Genomic DNA, 6,227 nt, shown 5'->3' with positions numbered 1-6,227 from the left:
TTTATCAACATTAGTGTTACCAGTATTATCAGTGTTACGACACAAAGTGTTCATGCGACATTCCATTTAATGTAGCTGGAGAGTTTTTGTGTTTGTCTGTGATATGCAGTTTCTTAATATCAGTTGTTCAAAAATGTTGTTCAAAAACGCTCGATCAGATAATCTCCTGAAACCGAAAATTTCTTAGAAAAAAATATACAATTTGTCAATGTTTAGATTATATTATTTATCAGTATTATTTAGCTTCGTATTCCTGCATTATTTCCAAAGTTTAGTTGTTTTTTTTTGTGATCGGGGATTGTGCTCAAGTCTGAGAATAATCACACCTTTTTGCCAATTTTAATCAAATTGGCAGCCATAAATATTTCATGGCTAATATTGGCTGAACGTAGCCCTAACTTGATTGGCTATATTATTTTAATTCCACTCTCATCAACAATTAGTTCGTAAAATTACTGTAATAATAGGCGTCTGATCTTAGTGTCTGACAGAAAAAAATAGAAAGTTTGAAACGTTTCTGCCACACAATATTTCTCATTCAAAGCGGAAGCACTGTGATTTCGAAAGAAAGTGATAAGAATGACATCTAGTCTTAAATCCATTCACTTATGACTTAAAGTCATTTACGCCAAACCACCCTATCTTACCTTAAAATCTTCTTTCTTTTGGCATGTCTTCTAGATAAACATAAAGATTCATTAGAGAAATCTTTCTGAACTTCAATAAAATGTTTGAGGTATACTCTTTAATTTTGGCAGTGACACTTTTAGTTTTGATATCTTTGTCATATTTTAAATTGAGAGTCTTGTGAAATTTGCATGTCAAATTGAACCCCGTTAACGGAACAATACATACAATGTTTTATCTATTTACTTGCATTGAAGCGTATTCAATGATAGTCCTGTAAAAGAAACAGCAGTATATACTGTGTGGTAAAAATCAGAGAAAGATTGTTTACCCGCCTACCCTAAGAAAATTCAAAATAATTTCGACCCCTCCCTCCCCGCCAGCAAGAAAATTCCAATAAAGTATGCAGAGAAATGAAAGCAGAAGTCTTATGATATAGTCACTATGATATAATCTGATCCAGTCTTATGATATAGTCACTAAACTAATTGAGGAAGGTAAAACAGTTGATGTCCTGTTACTCGACCAAGCCCAGGCCTTTGATAACGTTGTCCACGAATATCTTTTACACAAGCTCCATGCATATGGAGTTCATGCTGACACTGTGGAGTGGATAAGATCGTTTCTTATTGGCTAAATCCAGAAAGTTATGGTCTACTCTGACGATGGAGACCCTATATTTTCAGAGCCTGCTCCAGTTATAAGCGGGGTACCCCAGGGAATCATCCTTGGTCCCAACCTGTTCTCTGTATATTAATGATTGTGAGAATATTCTACAAAACCTCATCACTCTCTAGACTGATTACAGCAAACTAATTGTAATTGCCGATGGAACCCTGCAAAATGACTTGTATGGTCTCTCATTATGGTTTTCCACCTGGATAAGGAAGATGTGGCAGCCCCAGAGAGCGTACAGAGAAGAGCGACAAGGCTTTTTGCCCCACACCAACAGCCTCCCTACCCTGAATATCTGTGTCGCCTGGAAAACCCGCATTGGTTTACCGGTGGCACCGAGGAGATGTCATTTTTCTCAAGAAAATGCACCAAAATAATATGGCCAACTCCATTTTTACTCCCTTCTTTGCCACTATGAAAAGAGGCCATTCAATGAAGTTGCAAAAGGTGACCTCCAGATGCAGTGAGAGGACGAATGTTTTCTCAGTACGTGCTGTCCCAACTTGGACCAGTCTTTCCGACTGAACAGTCAGTGTTCAACTAGCTTTCATTCAATGCGGACTAACAAAAAAACAAACCTTTTTTTGGATACTACCTTGTTCTTGAAGCTTGAACATAAGCTAAATTAATCGGATTATTTTTTTCAAGTTACAAGGATAAACTATTATGAAAGTGTAAAGAATGAATCGCATTAACTACGTCACTCACTCAAATATCAATCTACCTGTGTGTGGCTTTGTGCCAAGTAAACAAAGGATTTGCTGTGAAATTGTGCGAAGAAAATTGGATTTGTTTGTTTTGCTAATTAATTAGCGTGACCCATAGCACAGCCAAGCAAGTGGAGCTTATGTCCGTTTAATGCGATTTAACCTCGGCAGCAATTATTTTGTTATTAAAGAATAATGTCAGTCACTCATTTTACTCTGGAGGAAGCCCTTAAGGACTTTTCTTCAAAACTTGAAGCTCGGCTTGTGGCCATTTCTGCGTCACAATCAGAAATTGAAGTTCAGATATCTGCACAATTCTCTGAAATGAAGTCTGAAATTCAGTTGCTGTATTCTAAGCTATCAGAAAAGGACAAATTAATCTCTGAACTGAATTCGAGGATTGAACATCAGGAGCAACGATTACTGGAACTAGAAGGTTAAGACCCCTAAGCTTAATCTTGTCGTGCATGGCTTAAGGAAAGAAAAAAATGGCGAAACCCTTGAGCAAAATCTTCAGAATTTACTCAGAAGTTCTCTTAAGATTAAAGACAATATTCAGATTACTAGATCATTCAGAGTCAAGCACAAGCAAAGCAATGTTTCTGTTCGTGGCAATGCTAAGAAACCTAGTTTACCGCCTGTTGTCTTCTCTTGCAGAAGGGAGTTGGACATTCTTACTATCATGAAATCAGTGGGTAAACTAAAAGGTTCAACACTGCGTATTTGCCTAAATTTATTTGCCTAAATGCAAATAGGGCCCAGCTGCTTGCCAAAGCTAAGGCTTTAAAGGGCTCAAAAAAATACATGTATTTACGACTAAGGCAAATTGGCACTGTTCTTAAGTTTGAGAATCACAACGCATCAAATGAGCAGTGGTCGGACATTGATGACAGTGACTAATCTAATTATCATTGTGCGGGCTGCCGAAGGTTTTTTTCTTTTTCTTTTAAGAATGCACAACGTTTAACTATGTTTCTCATTTTCTTTTTTGTTACACTTTCGTATTTTGGCTTATTTTTAAAAACATCAGTTCAAAAATCATATGTGCTTTTTAGTCATTATCGGTACTCAGTAGACTGGAGATCCAATATTCTGGGTTTTGCGGTTCAGCTGTCCAGGGCGGGACGCATGATGGTAAGTTTATATGATTGACAATCATTTGGACGTGCTGGGAAGTGGCAGATTGATGTCTTTTAAGACGAGGTCACTTAATTTTGCTTCTTTTTGTGAATCTTTCAGTATTTTTGATAATGAAAATGATAATTCAGTTGTAAACAATTTTCTATCAGCTTGTTATTCATGTTTGCATGATGTTGCTAATACACCGATTCCGAATGATGTTAGAATTGGATTTGTGAACACCCAAGGTCTTCTCAGAAGTATGAATGAAATAATTACTTTACTCCCTTCAAAATCTGTCAGTATTCTTGGTGTTTGCGAATCTTTTTTGAATGAAATAATTGTACCGAATGTTGAAGTTCCTGGTTACGTTTTTACAGCAAAAATCGGTCGACTAAGAGTAAGGGGGGTTTGGGATTTTTTTTATTAAAGAGGAAATTTCATTTCGTCGACTTTCTGATATTGAGCGACTTAGCACAGAAATGCTTTGTGAAATTATTGCAATTGAATTTAAATTAGGGCTACAAACTGTACAAGCGTGTGTTGTATATAGGCCACCTTCGTCATCTATTAATGATTTTTAAGTTATTTTTGAAAAGTTAGTAGAGTCAGTGGCTGGTCGTGAGGTGATGCTAATGGGTCACTTTAATATTGACCTAATGGAATATGAAAATGATACACCTACATCTAATTTCCTTTCCCTTTTGTTTTCAAGGTTTCTTTCCCCTGTGTGTAATATTCCCAGTCGTGTGACTGCTTCTTCAGCAAAATTCATTGATAACATTTTTCTTACGAGATCAGTTGCGTCATCGAAAATGGTATTGCCGATTTTTCTGACCATTTTTTAATTGTAGCTGATGTAAATTACGCGGTACGGTTTTCTAAGTTTATTGAAAATACACGACGAATAGCTAATAAATCGAATTTAGATAAACCTAACGCTATTCTATCTTCTAATAATTGGTCTAATCTTCTTAATTGCGACAATGCGGATGTTGTTACAGAATCTTTTTTAGAAAAATTCCACCTGGCTCTTGATGATAGTTGCCCTGAGGTTAAAATTCGTAGAAATAAATATAAAGTCCCGAAGCAACCGTGGATAACACCAGGTCTACTCAAATCTATCCGGGTAAAAAATGAGTTGTTTATTTTTGGCGGACCCATCTGAATCAAATAGAATCCAATTTAAGAAGTATAAGAATTGTCTAACTAAAATAATTCGCGGAAAACAGTTTATCCAGAGGCTTTTAGATATTTATTTTTCCTCTCAGCTAATACGACTATATTCTCCCTTGATATACCGCATATTTTATTAAATATCTTATTAATAAGTATTACAAATAAATACGAAATGTACCATTCATCAATTGCTTTTATACTTCTTTCATATTTTCAATTGACTATTCAGCTTCATTGGCTTAGATATACTGGAGTAGAAACAGTTAATAAGATGGACAAATAGTTTATTGTAACTTAAATGGTGAAAAGTTTTCAATGTATAGTGCAATAATTAACCTATTTGAAGCATACTCCAACTGACAATCTTTGAGACATGATGTTTGTAATGCAATTATTACATAAAACATTCGATAAATATGTTGCTAAGACCCACATTTCGTATTTAGTCGACACGATGTGAATCGCTAGGAGGAAGGCAGAGGGAGTTTTTCCCATCCAGATATTTGGCAAAACGACACCTCTGTCTACACCGCAGAAACCGAGGAAATGTGACAGAGAACGTCAAGCCTCTTCAGATAACCCTGAAGTACGACATTTTCATATAAAAGATATTAATCAACTTCAGCTGTCTTCGAGCTGGCAACCCTAAGAAGCCAAAGACTCTCTATGTACATTACACTTGAAGCCATCTGTACTAAAAGAGATTCCTACAATAAGACTGCAGAATATCAAGCTCAAGGCTTTGATTATCGACCATTTGCAGACACATATTCTTGAATCATTCTAGAACTTAGACCAAGAAAGATTTAAATACTAATTTTATTGATTCAAAAAATTTAATTTAAATTACTCTTTTTTAAATTACTTAAGAGTAGAACTATTGAAAAAGGGGGCAAATCACCTATACAACGTAATGTTTAGCAACAATGAAGAACTCAAAAGTAGAATAAACCATGACGAGGCAGTAAAACTGAATTTATGATGTGAACAAATTTTAGATTAATCAAACCAAGAAGAATCAATCTGAACAATAAGAAACATTAGTGAGAAGACAAATTTAAGATATATAGTAATCATTACAATAAAATTATTGAGTTTGTCTAGAGAACGAAACATGGTTTTGAAAATCACTAAACTGGAAAATAAGGCGAGAAGATCAATAAGGAGTCAAGAAGTGTTAAAACTAATTTATCCAGCAAATCATTATAACTTCAAGAAGAGAAGAAATTTTGATTTTACCAATAACTGGCTAAACTACAAAATAAGGAAAATAGTTTTGCAATATGAAAGGACAAAATAAGAACAATCAATAACTTTTCGTTGTTTCAAAACAAGTTAAGTTTTATTAAACCAAAGACTAAGGGAATAAACAGACGCGTAAGGGTCTGTGACAAGAAAGATCATGAATTACTGATGAAATATAGGACAAAAATGATTGATTACAAACATCATGTCTCAAAGAGTGTCAGTTGGAGTATGCTTCAAATAGGTTAATTATTGCACTATACATTGAAAACTTTTCACCATTTAAGTTACAATGAACTATTTGTCCATCTTATTAACTGTTTCTACTGCAGTATATCTAAGCCAATGAAGCTGAATAGTCAATTGAAAATATGAAAGAAGTATAAAAGCAATTGATGAATGGTACATTTCGTATTTATTTGTAATACTTATTAATAAGATATTTAGTAAAATATGCGGTATATCAAGGGAGAATATAGTCGTATTAGATGAGAGGAAAAATAAATATCTAAAAGCCTCTGGATAAACTGTTTTCACTCAATTATTATAAAGCACTAAAATTATATTAGTGTACATTGGATGCAATATTTACTCCATGTAATATATATTGAAAATGGACTACTAAAATATCTCTTAATTGCTGAAAATAAGAAGAACAAATAGCAATGTTATTTT

Source organism: Artemia franciscana, chromosome 10 (genome assembly GCF_032884065.1).
Source record: "Artemia franciscana chromosome 10, ASM3288406v1, whole genome shotgun sequence".
Lineage (NCBI taxonomy): Eukaryota > Metazoa > Arthropoda > Branchiopoda > Anostraca > Artemiidae > Artemia > Artemia franciscana.
The sequence above is the reverse complement of the archived record's forward strand: the minus strand, read 5'-3'. Positions refer to the sequence as shown.